Below are 19,303 nucleotides of genomic sequence, written 5' to 3'. Positions count from 1 at the left end.
AATTCTGGAAGTTATTTATCATTTTACGTCTCTTATATTTTTATTCCCATTATATCCTGGAGCTAATCCAGTTATTAAGTATGGTTTTTATTAAAATTAAAATATTAGTTTTTTTTTTTTTTATTCTTTGGCGCATCGACGACTAGGCCATTAGCGCCCCTAGAGCTATTTTCTTTTCTCGGACCAGGATGGCACATGTCTCTCTTCCCGATATTGCGTCCAACCAATATCTCAGCCAGTGAGGCATGGCGGAGCCCCGGGTAATCCGACCTAGGCCCACACTTCCCTTCCTAGGTTATCGGTCCAGCCGACAAGAGGGAGTGCGGGTACCCTGTGGTGCCATCCTCTTCTTTCCAAACTCATTCGTCTTATCTCAGTTTTATTCACCACCTAAAGGCTATTTGCATCTATATCCTTTACCAAACTATCCTAGCTGTCAGTTCTGAAACTTTGCGGCGTAGTACTCTTATATATATTCCTACACCCCTTAAAATATATTAAGCCTAGTAATATGTACAACATTTACACTCATTCATACCTACATTCTTCTTAATTAAAACATTCATGCTTATAAATGCGTTCATGCTTATAAATACATTTACACTTATAAATACACTCTTGCTTATAGATACACTCTCGCTGATAAATACATTCATGCCTACTGATATATTCATACTTCGTCCATTAAAATATTAGTATTTTTAAATTAATTATTAATCTATTGCCAATCATTTGATTCTGGTTAATTTGACGCTGTCTGCATCATATCCTAAAAACTTAGCCTTTTTTTTAAACATCCAAATTCGCTACAAAGATGTTACTTCTAACCTAAATGTAGGCCTAACTACTGGCAGCTTTAAGCATTTTTTTTTGTTTTTTTGTTTTTTTTGGGGCATTGGCTTCCGCCATACAGCCAGCATCGTCTAGGTGCTTATCACTAGAATATCACTCACTCTCCATTCTTACTTATAAATACATTCGCTTCACACATTCATCCCTCTACTATACACAACTATTTACATACAAACTTACAGCTAATGGGTGGATCAGTACTCTATATTCCTGCCATCCCTATAGCTTAACCTAAATTAAAATCACCGTAATCCTTCTCTAAACATTTTCTTCTATTCATTTTAATCGGCTATAACTTTTAAATGCATTCATATTTCTACTGATATACATTTAAGCACATAGATGTTGGTGGAGCTTTTAGAATTCAAGACTAAGATTTTTCTACTGAAGAACTTTTCATTTCAGTCAGGATGGCAGCTCCACTAGGCTGAGTTGCTGAAGACACTGGCGTAGTAATGACATTGTAATTGTACAAATAAATTGTAATATATCAAAAGTTTGACGACGTTGTGTAGTGAGAACAGAGAATTGCCCCCAAAAAAAGTAGTGGGGGAAGTGAATAGTTAGATTTTGGTTTCTTTAGGGCAGTTTGAAAATGGAGTGCTCGAAGAATAGGACAATAGAGGGAATCAATCGGCTGTGCAGTAATTAATAATAGTTGAAGGCAATGAAATTCTATCGTTTAGATTGTTACAATATGGTTATTCGTATACTGCTCTCTCCACTTGCTCTAATCCTCTAGTACAGCCTCTCGCCTCCTCTGACATTCCTAACAATACGCGCCGACTGAATCGTTAGTGGCCCCGCGACTTCCTTGCAGTCTGAAGAACTAAACGTCATATCCTGTAGAGAGTGCAACAGCTGGGCAGTTTCTCTCCTCCTGCCTTTCACGCAACCATTTATCCATCATTCTCCCTATTTTCTTATTGTATATTATATTACACAGATTGTAAATAACGAAATGAATTAAAAAACAAAAAACATTATGGTTATAAGTACTGCTGTTGATGTTGGATGCAACATTAGATTTTTGAAAAATTGTGGCCAATTATCCCTTAAGTGTTCATGATTACAGCTTCCATTATGCTGACCAAGTTTTATCCGGTCTCTCCGACCAAAGACTCCGCACCTTGAACTATATCGCTCGGATTTTCTACTGATAGCAGAGGATATCCTCTTTTTTTTTTTTCTTTTTTTTTAACACATGGATATCGTTTCTAGATGTAACGTCATGGCTTGGTGCTTTCTTGGTTCATTTTGATAACGTCCAAAAAGCTGTGACTCGCTATCACGATAATCCGCCCAATTTTTCCTCACATTTTCCCTGAGTTTCCTGGGGCCTAACATAAAATTTGTACCCTCAGCCCCTCTAACTATCCCAACGTGGCCTTCATGTGACTTCTGAATTTTTTTTGAAAATTGCCCTGAAATTTACCAGACCTGGGGCAAACACAGCAGGCAAAATGTGATGGACCAGATGCGAACCATCTTTTGAGAAACTTTTCAGCAGTGGCAGAACCGCTGGAAGAGATGTATGGCTGTCCAAGTTAGCCACTTAGAAAAAAGATTGGAATAAGATTGGTATCCCAAATATATATACTTTCTTTTAATCAATCCTGGTCGGATACTATTTGGACAGGAGTTAATGAAAATAAATGACATTTTATGTTACAATAAATGATGCACAGATGCACTTTCTAGATTTGGAAGAATAAAACTATAAAGAACAACCTCTAGTTGAACAGCGATATTAATATGGTAGCGGAAGTTGGTAACACTGGAGCTGGTACTTACTACTTCAAGCAATCTTCACAATATATAAAGCACTAGCATAACTTGTGTAACAACCTGTTGCTTAAGGAATAAGTATGAGAAGAGAAGGAGTGTTGAAGTGTTTGTATGTAACTTAGGAGCTAGCACATTACAGCTACTGCTTTGCAATAGAAACTGTAGCGATGACAATTCAAACGTGTTTTCCCACTTTAAATTTTTTTTTCCAAAAGAAATAAAAGAAAATAGTGGGGTGCAGAAAAACATGAGTTTCCCTTAGGGGCAATAATGATGGATTTTTTTGTTTGTTTTTCTTTTTGAAATATCTCCTCACGCAAACTAGAGAGCATAACGCTTTAGACAGGATGTAGGAGACTGTTTCCTCTATTCTAGTCTCAAATGGCACTGAGCCTGACACACCCTAAAAGGTCTAAAACTAGTTTAAAGTCCACATGGGCACTCTTCTAGTTTAAGTTCAGGACCAACGACCAGCTAGAAGTTGCAACAATTTGCGTGCTCCATAGAAGGCTAGTGGAATGGACTCCACAAAAACTGGTTACCTATTCGTGACAATGCCCCACATTCAGAAATAAAGGTAGAAACTAGAACCATTAGATAGTGCTGCGGGGCCCTACGCAATTAATTGATCGTAAATATTTTAATCATATACGTTAATGATGATATGCAAAGTGTGCAGCGAGACGAGCTTTGTAGAGTAACGCTTTGTCTTTAGGATTACTTCTTTGTCAACAAAATAAGTGAAAAAAAACAATCATAAGAGTTATTTTCAGCATCCCCCAGAGACTCTCGCATTTCGCACTGCTACGATGAGTTGAAATGCTTTTTCCTGTCTATCGCTGCCAATATTTTTTGGCTTCTTTCCTTTTTCAAGTCATCCAGTCTCAAAGGCCTTCCTATATTTTTCAACTCCTTAAGTTTAAATCCTCCATCCATTCCCGTAACACTAGATCTCGCTCATCTGATCTCTATATGCCCTCTCACCGTACCTCATCCTTTGACAAGTCCTTCCTGATACGTGCTACCTCTCTCTGGAACTCCTTGCCTTCATCTGTCCGCCATGCTCCTACTGTATCTATCTTTAAATCCCGTCTATTCAGTTATCTCCTTTCTATTCAGCATCCTCCGAAATTCTAATTGTTTTAATTTATTTCCTTAATTTCTGCTGTTATTTTTATTTTCACTTTTTGTAAATACTTATTTATTTATTTTCTGTTTAATCACAGGCCAAACTATTAAGGCCTCTATTTGTACCTGTATTTATTCTTAGGGGACAATTGTCCCAGAATAATAAATCTCTTTTCTATTTCTATTTCTACATGTAGACTACGCGCTAAAAAAAATTGTTATTTCGTGTTCAGAAGACCCATTTGCGGTGAGAATTCGATATGTCTAAAATTTGACCTAATCGCAACACTTTCTTTCCAAGAGGCAATAAGAGAAAGTTATTATCTGTCTCTCTTCAAGTTTATTCTAGAAATTTTTAATTAAAAGTTATTCCATGTAATTTATTCAGATATGAGAAAGAAAGAATCGAAAAAATAGGAAGAATAACTTCAGCATTTGAGTATATCTACTTATAAATGGAAGTGGAAGAGTTGAAAAAAATAAAGCAAAAAGAAATTGGAGGTGAAATAATGTAGATTGTGCGCCAATTGAGTAAGAAGTGAGAATGAGGAATTGGGATAAGCATGAAGAGAGAAGTTGGGATAAGTATGAAGAGAGAAAGGGAGCGGTTGGCATGGTGAAACCAGACAACCGAGAGAGGGAGAGAAATACAAGGGTCTCGAGACCTGGAAGAGGATTGTAGTTTGCCTGAGGGGGAGATGGAGAGCGCCAGGGTAGGGATTTGATGTATATATCGATCGGCTGTTATGTAGCTCTGGGAACCCCGAATGTATGTGCGCGCCCGCTGAGTGAAAACGCGACTTCCTTCCTGCACAACAAAACAAAGATGTTCCATCCAGCAAAACAACCAAAACGTTATGTTCCCCTACATATATATGTATCTTCCCTAACTTACCAATTATTCCCCTCTAGTCCTTTCTTGTCCATTCCTTGTTTTATATCTAGAAGGCTATGGGAATAGTGAAGAAAAAAAGTGAGTCAGATAGAAAGAGAAAACTGGGAAAAACATGATCAAAATATTTTCTCCTACAATCTACGTATTCAAATTTTCTGGATACTCAAAATAATTTTCAAATACTTGAATTTTACAAAGGTACATATAAATGTCAATAAATGAAACTCAAAAAACTGGATCACCATTCCTTCAGAACGACCAAAAATTTTTGCCTCAACTAAATTCAAAAGAAATCTATTTGAGAGCGTCTCGATCAGCGATCGTCTCTCCCGCTTCCACAAATCTCAAAATTTCACTTCATACGCACCACTGCCATTACATCTTACATAAAACTAATCGCTCCAAAATTCTAAAATTACTCCCTCTTATCTGTTTCCTTTGTAATCAACATATTAGTATGAAATTTCGTTCTCTTATACACTATACCAGCGTTTCCCAAAGTGTGGATCGCGACACGGCACCGGGTCGCAGAAAAATTCAGCTGGGTCGTGGCAAAAATTGTAAAAACACAAAAAATCTATTACATTTTGCTCTAAATTTAATATTTTTCGAAACTTTTTCAAGTACTGCAGGTGGCAACTCTTTACCACCGTTTCCTACCGGACCGTTTAAATTCGGATGCTCTGATTGGTTGATTTCGATTCGTCATTCAGTGCCTTCTGTCGATATTGAAAAGGAAGAAATGCTTAATCTTAGAGAACAAGAAGTTGATAATTTAATTGAAATTTCATGCGACCTTAAAAAAGTGTTTGAAACTGTACCACTAATTAATTTTTGGTCGCGCTGTCAAAAGGAATATCCAAGCGTAAGCGAAAAAGCGATACAACTTTTAATACCTTTTGTCACCACTTATACGTGTGAAACTGCGTTCTCAGCCTTGGTGTGCTTAAAAAATAAGTATCGAAACAGATTGGATGTCGAACCTAATTTGAGAATAAAATTAACATCATCAAGTCCTAATTTGAAATTACTATGTGATGAAAAACAACATCATCCTTCGCACTAAGGTCAAAATATGTAAAACAAAATTCACTTTACTTTAAGTTTTAAATGAAGATAATGGATTGTCTTTAATTACTTACGTTTTTGTTATATATTTATTTTGCAATTTTTGTGTATGAAATAAACAAACAAATAACTTGAATTTTGATTTTTATTAAAAAAATAAGATTTGTTTGGTAAATAAATGTTTTTTTTATAAGGTGGGTCGTGAAAAAATTAAAAATCTCGTACCGGGCCGCGGTCAAAAAAGTTTGGGAAACGCTGCACTATACTTTACAGAGTATCAAGCTATAGTTTTTCTGTGTACCAGTCCAGAAAAATTGAGAAGATATTATGAGTTGAATTTTTTTTTGGGTCATACACAACTCGCTCCAAAATTGCGCCCGATATAATAGTAACTACTATAATTTACGAATTATGTAGGTTTTTGCTTCTTAAGAAGTATAAATGAATACCAGAGTTTCAAAGTTTCCCGCCCATTAAGGACATCAATTTAAAGTTGTAAGGCGAGACCTGCAAAGCTAATATGTATTGTTGGTTAGTGGGTTCTATTCCCCAGTCTCTAGGACTTGGATTTTATTTAATGGTTAATAAAAGAAATTTACAGTAAAGTAGGTTTGCTAGTCGCCTCAACTAATTAGTTGAGAAGATATTGAGAGTTGAAATTTTTTTTGGGTCATGACATTCTCTAAAATTACGCCCTCTATATCTGTTTCCCCTGTAAACAACATATTAGTATGTAATTGTTGTTCATTCTTTTTGGTGACTGATTCATAATTCTAATAGGATGAAAATGATACAATGCTAGAAATGATATACATATCTAAGACAGAAAACAGTTTAAATTTCAAAACAGACACGAACAATTTAAACAATATATACGCCAACTTACTGCAAAAAATACTTGACAATTGGCAACACTGACTTCCACACAACCTAACACATATCTCACACACAGTCCATGAACAGACAAGACAGAAGACACACCACCCTTGTAATGTAAAAATATCACTTTATAAGCTAGGTAAATAATTTTTTTGTAAATTTCATTATATTATACATATTATATTATTATTTTAATAGAATCATTGTTAACTATCTGTAAACATGTTCCACAGCCCTGAAGATGACCTAGATGTCCCTAGGTTGAAAGCCAGGCAAAATAAATTTTACTCGACTGAAATGGCAATTATTTTTTCATCCTATTAGTATGAACTTTTCTACTCTTATACACTACACTTTTCTCAGTTATAAGCTACAGTTGTTTCGTGTACAGATCCATTAGTTGAGAAGATATTGAGAGATGAAATTTTTTTTGGATCATAAAGTGGTACCCCTATTTTCGTTGCCAAAAATTGTTTTAGAGATTTGTCATCTTAATTCAAAAAGCCTTGAGGTGGTGCTTAAATCAGTCATTCAGTTTTTCTAATCGACTGCCCACTTTCAAGTTCAGATATTAACCTAGAATCGATTCTGGCTAAACTTGATGGGTATCTATTGCCATCATATTGACGGTATATTATCTTGTCATAGTCATATCTTTGTTCGTTATTTATCTGATAGCCACAACGTCCGCTTGAAAGTCTGCCATCTGTATGTTGCATATACGCGTGGGCTCGTTCAGATAAAAAATATTTCATCCCGCGATAATTCAACCCTCTTGGTTAGGAGACTTAAGTTACTTTTTAAGGATGTAGCCGAATTGAAGGATAAACACAAACATGGCTATCTATATGACCAATTATTTCCCCACTTCTTGATATTCTTCGCTAAAAAAGGACATACGTACACAGGAAAGAGAGAGAAAGAAATACAAGCTCAATGAGAGACAGAGTGATCCAAATTGTGTTTACACTCATTACTATTTACCTTAGAACAAGTTTTTGGCCATCTAATGTGGTCAGATACGAAGTACGTGCATATCTTAGACACGATTTTAATATAAGTAAAAAAAATCTAACCTACACAAAGAAAAAAAGCCACTGTTTGTTATTTTGCATGTACGTTTCTTCATTCAGAGTGCCCAGGCACTTGTTATTTCTTTTTTTTCAACGCTTGTATAAATAACTTTTCAACAATGATCTAGTTGAGAGTCACGTATTGCTAGGATATAAACTAGGCTTGGACCCGAGCAATGTACAGCCGAAGAATCAGCGTATCGAATGCTGCCATTTACCCATTACATTGTATCTCCCAATGATCGCTGTAATTTACTATTTAAACAGCTATATCCTAGCGTGTTTATTGCTTAGTGAAGCCAATAATAAATTTAAAAAATTGAATTGAACTCGAATTACCTATCGTGGGAATCTTTTAGATTGATTACGCATTGAAAAATCGAAGTAGCTTATTTCGAATTTCGGCCCCCCCTAACACATGCGCACTAAAATTACTTTATAAACTCTTTGGTTACTGGGTTTAGCGTACTGTAGATTCCAACGCAGAGATCCTGGGTTCGAATTCTGCTGCTAGCCCTTTGCAAACGTACTTTACAATTAAATTTATCATATTAACCATTAAATAAAACCCACAGCCTAGACCGGAAATCGAACCTTGAACCACAATACATCTAAGCCTCTAAACCACTTGGCTATCTAGCCGCTTAATATATGTTTATAAGTTTGTAATCATTGTACTGTTAGTTTAAATAAAATTATCGCAGAATTTTCGCAAAAAAAAATACTAAAAAATAAAAATAAATTTAATAAAATGGCATATCCTGAAGGAAGAGTATCTCCATGTTTGAATTAAAAAAAAATTAAAGTCATTGCCTATTTTTTCAGGCGGGACTTAACGTCCATCTACCGAATTAGATGTCGTGGACGGAGGCGACTAGCAAACATACTTTACTGTAAATTTCTCATATTAACCATTAAATAAAATCCAAGGCCTAAGACCGGGAATCGAACCCAGTACCACAATACGTATTAGCTTCGCAGGTCTAGGCATGTTTGAATATTTAGACTAATATCTGTTTTTTTTTTATTATAATTATTATAAATTCTGTTTGTTGTATACTCTAAACAGAAATGGCTCTTTACCCAGGCTTTAGCGAATCGGGCGACAAAAAGGTATGTTAAGATCCAGAAAGTACAGTCCCGTTAGAGCCATAAAAAGGAACGTTTACCATGAATCGAAGTATGTATTTTAGATTCTAGAGGTTGAATTCTTAAGAGATTGGTGCGTTTAGTTGAACCCTATAGCTCTATACTAGATGGGTTTTAAAATAGAAGTATAAATTAGTCTTTTGTAGTCAGGAGACAGTTTAGATCTAAAACTCTTAGATGATAGATCTAAACGGCCTCATTTGTTGTCTTAGAGCAGTTTAGATCTGTCTAATTTTTTTTTTTTTTGTCGACAGCGTCTGATTAGTTCTGTACTTTTAAGTCTAGTAGTTATAGGGAAGAAAAAGTCATGAAAAGCTTTTCAGTATGATATAAGTGAAAATATACAAGCCCACATTTATTGATTAGTTCTGGAGGTAGATTTACTTCTGCGTACGAGGAACGTAAAGAATACAGCATCAATAGAGTGTATGTTGCACATGTATCCCACTTAGATTAGATTGTTTAAGACGGGCGGTTCCACCAAACAAGTGGAAGGAACGCAGGCAATCCTGATGCCCATTGTTCCCCGCCCACCCCTCATCTCATGAGAGAAACCGGGGTTTAAAAACAAATCCGGCTAAAAATTACCAGATGCTAATATTATAACCTAACAGAGTAGCAACAGGACACTAGGGAGCTTGACGACTCAATCTCCCAGTGCACTGAATAAACCTAGAAAGTTCATTAAGTTTACCAGATGCTACAATCTCCGGTAGGGAGACATTTGACCCTCCGAAGACGAGGAATCTAGTTTTAGAATAAACTGGGCACACCTCAACAAAGTGCCTCACAGTTTCATCGGACTCACCACAGCCAGCACAACTTGGCGACTGGATTAGGCCACATTTAAAAAGATGATATGCTAAATTCGCATGTCCACTCAACACCTGAACCAACTGGCGGATCCGGGACCTGCTAAAACCAACCATATCCGTTCTTGACAGGCCAAGGATTTCCTTAGCTTGGCGGCAGTCAGTTCGGGATCTCCACCGTTTCCGATGTTCTTTCAAAATCCACTGTTCCACCTCTGTTCTACAACGTCGATAGGATACAGGGATAATGGGCTGAGGAGTCATTGTTATCAACGCAGCTCCTTCCTTTGCTGTTTCATCAGCAAGTTCGTTACCCGGAATCCCAGAATGACCAGGGGACCAAGCAACAGATACAGTATTCAAAGCTCCTAACAAATTGAGAGCAGCATGACACGAATTGACCGAGATTTGGTTCCTATTAGGAGAGGCCAGAGCTTTAATTGCAGCCTGGCTATCCGTGAAGAACCTAACATCAGTGTCGGCAAATCCCTTCCAGTGGAGTAAAGTAGCCGCCATCTCAATGGCAGCCAACTCTGCCTGAAAAACAGATGCATAATTACCAAGATCAAGGCAGGTGCGTTCCCATCGGATCCCAAACTGGGGTCCCCAGATGCAGAGACCAGCACCTGCCCTATCCATCAATGAACCATCCGTAAAAACAGAAATGGCGTTTGTTGATAACTCGACAGCCGAAGCACAAGCCTCCTCCCTCGCAAGTATCTGAACCCCATAATTCCTACTGAAGTCCAGAGTCGCAGGGATGAAGTCCCCCGGCATGGAGAGCACTGCAATATGCTTTTTATCCTCTCGAACCAGATCAGCATGACTAATAAGCCTGCCTTTCCGACCGAGAAGGTTCATAGATGCCCACGTACCGACACTCTCAAGTCTACGAGGGGCCATCAAAGTCTCCCCTCTAAGAATGTATCCCACTAGTACTATGATTAGCACAAAAATTGGTGACAGTAAAGCAAATTATTCCTACAAAACCTAAACAATTTTTTTTTTAAATTTATTTAGTAATTTACAATCTAATAAGTAAATATGGAGAGAGTGATGAACTGGTGCGGCAGGAGAGCAGGAGGAGAGAAGCTACCCAGTGGTAGCTTTCTCTATAGGAGAGAGGAGAATGTGAGGAGGAGAGAGGAGAATGTGAGGAGGAGAGAGGAGAATAATGATTTAGGTCTTCAGACTACAAGGACGTCGCGGGACCACTGGCGATTCAGTTGGCGAGGAGTATTAGGGATGTCAGAGGAAGCGAGAGACAGTACAAGAGGATTAGAGCTAGTCGAGAGAGTAGTATGGAATTTTTTGTATTTAGGTGAAAATTCCATAATAGAAAATTAAAATCTTATAAACTATATCCCATAATAAGTAGAATAAACGTCATAATTTCTGCAAATTAATCCATATTATGGCATAGAATGAAAATATGTCTGCCGATCTACTTAGTACTGAGAGTAAGTACCGCTCTCTTTTTAAATTTCTACCACAGGAAAGACCCTAGTTTAAGTAGAGTGAGAAACCAGATGATTTTGAAAGAGTCATCTAGACTCATTCTAGATCTAACCAAAGTTCTAACCTCAGTTGTCAATTCAAGCAGACAACCCAACTCGTCGCTTCGTACTTTATTAAATAATTTCTCGAATAAATCTGTTGACGCTCGGTCAATGTAATTATATATAAACATATAGCGCTGTGTAATTAATAATAATTTGGAATGGGTAAACTTTCATATTTACTTTTAACCATGGACAAACGCACAAACATCGTACAAATAAATGATGAAAACTGCCACATTGGGTAACCAGTTTCCAAAGGCTTCCAGTTTGATGAACTCCCATTTATTTCCAATTCTATTTTCTCCAATCCACTTCTTTTCTAAACTGAGGCTCTCTAACCATCTTTTTTTTCCTCTTGTTTAAATCATACTCTTCATTTAATAATCTCTCCGAGACACTAAAGAAAAGAGAAATAATAAAGAGGAGAAATAATAAATGGGGCGTCTATAGAGTGCTTGCATTCATGAGTTAGCGCGTCGCTTTTACTTAGTTATTGCACTATTATTTTAGACTGAAGTGGATGAAAAAGATGATGATGCAGAAGGGTAGCTTTTATAGGGGAAGCTCTCGAATAGGGAGAGAAAGCGTTACCACTCGAATTCTCTTCTAACCATCGCAGAACGATGTGGCAGGGCTGCTGTATGGAGATCATCAGGTCTTCTACCTTCAATATTGTTCATTTTAAAATGTCAACTCTTCTTATTCAAGTTCGCCTAAAGCTCTTTACTTTATTAGACACTATTCTACTCTAATTTTCATCAATACCCACTTCCGTTTTTATACTTTATCTGATACGGCCGTGCTAAATTATCTGCGTGCTGATAAAAATAGAGGAATGCAAGTATTCACCACTTTTTTTGCTTTTTTTACTTTTGATGATGTTCGTCACAAGTCCAGGAAAAAAGAATTAACCAGTTAAGCGTGGAATTTAGTTTTTTTAAAAACAACCCACAGTGTGCGGAATTAAAATCACGACAATGACGTGTATACAGGTGTCAAACGCAGGGCAAAACAACCGAAAGTTTACTACAGTCGTAATAGTCACTGCAAGCACACTTTTTGTGACTTGAAATTATTACAGAGCATTCTGTGCTCATTCAAGAATCTTGCACCGCTTCACGTATGCATTGCTCTAGTTAACTAGGGACGCAAGAGCCCTAGAAGGAAGAAAAGAGCTTGGAATTCTGTGCAAAATGAAATCATGCTCGTACTGAGAGATCTGAATCTCTATCTAAAAGGTAAAAACGGGCATTGCACTAGGGTTGAGAGCTTCTATTTGTGTGAGGTAATTCCCCAATCTCTAATGCGGAGACCAAACATGTACCAACCACTTATCATTAGGCTGACAACCCTCCGTATAAAATACTTGGCAGTTCTATTGGTAAGATAAAGCAAACATCCCACCAAATAATATTCTTATTGTACGAGGTGTGTTCAAAAAGTAACGGGAATTTTTAAATTTCGCGGGTTTGGAGAGTCTGATTGTAAAATATTTTTTTTTATTATGTTGGTACACATGCCCCTGAAGTACGATAAAATTTTCAGTAATATTCATTGTTTACTTCTTAAGTGGCAGCCGTTAAGGTTAGACGTGTTTTTCGAGCTTGGCGATTTTTGTTTGTTAAAAAAAATGGATCAAAGAATTTGTATTAAATTTTGCGTAAAAAATGAAATAAAGTGTAATAAAGTGTGTGAAATGTTAATAAAGGCATATGGTGAGTCTGCTATGAGTAAAACAAGGATTTACGAGTGGTATAAGCGTTTCCAAGATGGCCGTGAAAACGTTGAAGATGACGAACGACCTGGACGTCCAAGCACATCAACAACCGATGAAAACGTGAAAAAAGTGAAAGAAATGGTTATGAACGATCGCCGAATCACAATCAGAGAAGTCGCTGATGATGTTGCCATATCAATTGGCTCATGCCATGAAATTTTTTCGGATGTTTTGGGTATGAAACGTGTGGCAGCAAAATTTGTTCCAAAATTGTTGAATTTCGAACAAAAACAGCGGAGAATGGAAGTTGCTCAAGAGTCACTCAATGAAGTCGACAACGATGCGGATCTACTGAAACGTGTTATAACAGGTGACGAAACATGGGTTTACGGATATGATGTCGAAACTAAGGCTCAATCGTCCCAGTGGAGGCATTCTGGATCGCCAAGACCGAAAAAGGCTCGACAAGTGCGGTCGAATGTGAAGGTTATGCTCACTGTGTTCTTCGATTTTAATGGCATAGTGCATCATGAATTCTTGCCACAAGGTCAAACAATCAATAAGGAGTACTACCTACAAGTTCAACGCCGTTTGCGTGAAGCAATCGAAATTTATTAAAATTTCGAGTTTTCATAGTTAATGACAATTTAGTATTTTTCACAACGAGTATACACGTCGTAACAGAGATTTGGTTTGACGTGTAAACTGGTTAAGCTTAAGAAAAATGATCGCCTAAAACTATTAGACTTGGGTTTTGCAATAAAATTTAGTCCAATTGGTCAGTACCAACATATTACCAATACAATGAAACCCATTAGGGACTCCGATTTCAACCGATTTTCTTTCTCCCCAAAATGAAAAACTCATGACCCACCCAGCTTTCCGACCAATGTGCCTCATGGATGCAGAAAAAAAATGGTATTCCTCAATTAGCTGAATAACAGCCACTTTGGTCATTTGAGCCGTTCACTGCCCAATTAGATTAACTCCATAAAACCAAAAAAGTGGAGAAATGCGATGAAATAATCTACATTGTTTTTTATAATTCTGTTTATAATTTAAATTCATATAAATTTACCATCATCATTTAGCGCCTGCTACTTGTGTTGAATTATTGCAACAATTTACATTAGAGCACGGAGTTAATCAAAATGGCTTCTGAAATAAATAATTTATTTTTCAATGGCCAAAAAATTTGTTGCCGTTAATAGTTATTTATTTAACAAGTGTGGAAAGTAGTACTTTTCCTCACGCGAGGGTTTGCACGCACGAGCGAGCGAAGCGATGCGAGTGCAAGTGCAAATTGCCGAGCGTGAGGAAAATACTTTACACTAGAGTTAAATATTATATTTTTTCTGCAACCATTAGATTTATTAACTAAAAAAATTAAAAATTTCATTTTTACAGTCTACAAAAAGTAATTTATTTATTATAAACATTTATTGTTATATTACAATTATTTACATTACTTACGTATTTACATTACTTATTACATTTTCTGCTGTTTCTTTTATTGATGGAGGAGTGTTTTCTAAACAGGAATCACTAGAATCCATTTTAAATTTCTATAAGGTAACACTATAACCTTTTTAACTGTTATAATTAAAAATATCTAATTATTTATTAAAGTATTATTTTTATTTCTATATTCCTTTCAATTTTTATTTTATTTTTTAATATTCGTTTATTAATTATTTAGTTACATTAAATAAGCTTATTAAAGTTTTACAGAAAATATTTATGTTAATAACAAAACTTCTTATATCAAGGAAGCACAATAAAGTTTTTCCACACATTAGTGCGGAAAGTGACACTAATGGGAATTTCCCCCCACTAGTGTGGGAAGTTGGGCATTACACAGCTGATTTTAATTGAGTAATGAGAACTTCCCTACATGGTTGCAGAAAAATGGTATTTATCTTCATTATTCGGGAAATTTATTGTAAATACAAAAAAGTTGAACCAAGTACTTTGGGACACTTAAATTTAAGATATTTCAAAAAGTGGAGTTAATCGATTTGTGCAGTCAATCGGCTCATTTAATGGCGTCTTTTCTCTTAATATAAAAATTAAACAAACTTTGAACGTTAATTCCAAAATCTGCTGGCACACAGATTCCATAGTGAAATAAAATTAGACTACCTTTTTGTGGAACGATACCAAATAAATTTTGCGAAAATGATGCCTTTTTTTGAAAAATGATTTATTTCTACGATTAATACTTTGTCTGATGTATTAAATAATTTTAAAAGAATTATTTTAAGCCAATCATTAATTATAATATATATTAGTAAATAGGGCGGTTACTTTATATTAATTAAAATGATTGAATAGTATGATCTACGATTATTGCAATCTCGCGCTTCCATTCTGATCAACTATATACAAAGGATATATACAAGCTTGGTTATTCAATAGCACTGTTCAAGCGACAATAATTAATTGACTGCTTATTAAACCATAATTAATGATTATTATTATATTATCAATTATAACACTGTTACAAACTATGCTATTTGCAATAGAGGGCTGTATTATATAGATAGATACCTGGTGACGATTAATCTAACTTGAAGGCAATAAACTGAGCTCAACAAGTGAAAGAGTTTTGTTTTAAAAAAAAAATTAAACCCTTTAGTAAAATAATATAACATTTATTAATAACAATCAAGATTTGCGAAAAGATTGCAAAATAACTCCTTTTTTTTTATCTGCAATTTATTCCTACATTCAACCTTGTCCTTGGGATTAATATTTAATTGTTCGAGCACAAAAAATCCATTTTAGGTAAAGATAAACATTGGATCCAACTTCCAGAAAATGTGACGCCAAAACGCTGGAGTTTAAAGACTGGTTATCAAATTTGAATCTCTTGATGGTGATTCGCTTTTTATTTATTTAATTCCCCACAAAGATATCATTGGTTGAAAACACTTCTTTTTTTTTTGGTAACCAAGATCTCGAGATACATTTTAGCACCATGTTCTGCGGAAATGAGAAGATAAATGTTTTTTTTTTTTTAAACTGTAATCCCTAATCCTAACGTAAGTATTAGAAATTATTCGATCTTTAATACTACTAAATTTTATATAAGCAATTTATTATGGAGGAAATTTAAGATGTTCATTACTAAACAGAGTTGGAAAACAGGAAAGAGTGAGCAAAGCAAGTTTCCACCCGGCGGTTTGAAGAGTGCACTCAAGTGTGATTCCATGTTTAATAAGTAACAAACTCTAAATGTGATTGTGAAAGGGCAAAGAGTGAAATAAGGTAGCATCAGTTGAAAGTTCAACCGCCTTCCACCGCCCCCTTCGACCCTCTGTGTACGCCTACTGGAAAAGATATAAGGCTTTATGTACCTTGAAGAAGTGTAGAGATGGTGGTAAGCAAGATAGCGTGCATGTATCTCTGTTTGTGTGAGATTGCATGAGTGAGATGCTGTATTCAAGGGGGTATTTCCGGTCTGCGTGCTCTGCATTACTACTAATATATTGACTACACCCTTTTTCCGTCCTCTAATGCATGTAAGCAGTCTAGAGTGAAGCACCATTCCTAGAAAGGCTTTACAGAATAGATACAAAGTTACAGCTCTCTGACTGATAAATTACGATACCAGAAATGCATTTAAATATCAAATCACATAGTCGCTACAATTTGTTTTCTTTTTCTCTTCCTTTGATTTGAAAATGATTGGAATTCCATCCAAAAAGTTAGTTTTTGATTGAAAACAAAAATAATGTAATATAGATTATTTTTTTTGGCTGTAGAAGAGATTCATTATTGTAAAACTGCGCATTACAACAAAATGACACTGTTTTTTTTTTTTTGGCATTGGCTTCCGCCATACAGCCAGCATCGTCTACGTATACAGCCAGCATCGTCTAGGTGCTTATCACTAGAATATCACTCACTCTCCATTCTTACTTATAAATACATTCCCTTCACACATTCATCCCTCTACTATATACAACTATTTACATGAACCTTACTACTAATGGGTGGATCAGTACTCTATATTCCTGCCATCCTTATAGCTTAACCGAAATTAAAATCAAGCAGTCCTTCTCTAATCATTTTCTTGCATTCATTCTAATCGGCTATAACTTTTAAATACATTCATATTTCTTTGCTAGCTCTGCTACAGATTCAAGCACATAGATGTTGGTGGAGATTATTATGTCTTCGTAGCGAAATGGTGCATCTAAATACCTGTATATGTCGTCAAACATTCATTTCCTTTCTACTACATGACGTGGACATATCATTATTATATGTTTGAAATCCTCCTCCTCATTGCAATCTACGCTATTCTATTCAATCTACGCAATCTATTGTACTCTATATTCCTGCCATCTTTATAGCTTAACCGAAATTGAAATATTCATTCTAATCGGCTATAACTTTTAGATAATGAGGAGGAGGATTTTAAACATATAATAATGATATGTCCACGTCATGTAGTAGAAAGGAAACGAATGTTTGACGACATATACAGGATGCACCATTTCGCTACGAAGACTTAGTATTCTCCACCAACATCTATGTACTTAAATCTATAGCAGAGCTAGCAAAGAAATATGAATGTATTCTAGCTGTTCGGCTCCTTAGATTTCTTTATTATCTTAGAAGCTTCTTATTGCTGTATAGCAGTGCTTTTTAAGCTATGGGTGGGCGACATCTCGCGGAAATATATTGTGAACTGATAAATTAATTCACTTATTAACATTTCGGTAACAAGTAAATGGAAAAAAATAAGTTTACTTCAGTAACTTGCGAACTTTCAGCAAGCAGTGGGGATATATGTTGTAGAGATCCTATCAAAGATACCATGCAAATGAAATGAATCATTTCTGCAATTCGGATTTACTTTTAATAATCATCACGATAAACAGCAACCACTTTGTTTAATCTGCAACTAAACTTTGGCTAATGAAAGCATGAAGCCCACAAAATTAAAAAGGCATTTTGAAACGAAGCATCAAACCCACTCAAATAAAACAGTCGAATATTTTGAAAGGCTATTGAGAGATTCAAAAAAAAAAGAAGAAAAATCTAAGTTTTGGTAAAAAAGCTACAGTCCAGGAAAAATACTTATCAGCATCCTACGAAACATCCTTTTTAACAGCGAAAGCGAAAAAAAAAAACTTTTACACTTAGTGAGGAACTTGTATTGCCCGTAGCAGTTAAAGTTACTGAGTTGATTCATGGAAAAAGTGTGCAGATGAACTGCATTCAAACTCCATTTTGTAAAAAAGATTACAGAAATTGCTGAGGACTTGTTTCAACAATTAATGGAAAGAATTTTAAAAAAGCCTAAAATTTGTCATTCAAGATTCAGCCCAATTGTCAGTATTTGTACGATATTGTCATGATAATAATGTATATGAACACTTGCTATTTTCCTGGGCATTGGAAGGTCATATAACTGGGAAAGCCATATTCTTAAATGTTGATGACTTTTTTAAACAAGAGAAATTGGAATGGGATAACTGCGTTAGTGTTTTTACTGATGGTAGTGCAGCCATGTCAAATAAAAATGTTGGATTTGTAGAGAGACTTGAAGCAGAAGATAATAACTATACTACATTCATCCATTGTATTGTTCACTTAGAAGCTCTTGTAGCAAAACAGATCTCAGTAGACCTAAACTCAGAGTTACAAAATGCGATTAAAATAATCAATTTTATTAAAGGCCGATCTATAAATAGTCGTCTTTTTGCAAACTTATACCATAATATGGGATCTGATTATGAAAGTTTATTATTTTATATAGAAGTAAGCTGGCTCTCATGGGCCTGGCAGATGATAGCCTTTGTAGGTTCTGTCAGGAAGAAGAGGAAACGGCACTGCACGTGTTGTGTCATTGTGAAGGGCTTGTATGGCTAAGGATGTTATGCTTCTCGGGGAGGAAAAACCAAGGCCTTGAGAGCTTTACCCAGGAGCAACTCTCCAGAATTAAGAGTCTGATTAGGCGGACGGGTCTGGAGGGTGAGCTCTAAAGTCGGGGAGCCACAATAGATCCAAAGGGGTCGCGGTGGCGTAGGCCTTGAGGTCGCTCTAATTTAATCTATTCTATTCTAAGATGGCTCTCTAGAGGGCAATCTTAAAACGATTTGTTGATTTGAAAAATGAATTGTCGTTTTTTTATCAGATAGTAATACTAAATATGAACAAAATTTTCACAATGATTATATTGGTTTATTGGCTTATTTGGTTTTGAGTTATGGTGCATATACACTCAAAGAAAGACAGCCCAATTTTAGGTAAACCCAAAACGGATATTTACTGTGAAATCTGCACAATTACAGAACTTAAAAGGTGGAATTGAAAGTAAAGAAATTATAAATTTAGTAAAAACAAAAAGAAAATGTAATTTGAAA

The sequence above is a fragment of the Rhodnius prolixus genome, unplaced genomic scaffold (genome assembly GCF_049639745.1).
Source record: "Rhodnius prolixus isolate KJV_2025 unplaced genomic scaffold, Rpr scaffold_8, whole genome shotgun sequence".
Lineage (NCBI taxonomy): Eukaryota > Metazoa > Arthropoda > Insecta > Hemiptera > Reduviidae > Rhodnius > Rhodnius prolixus.
This window is presented reverse-complemented; position numbering follows the sequence as displayed.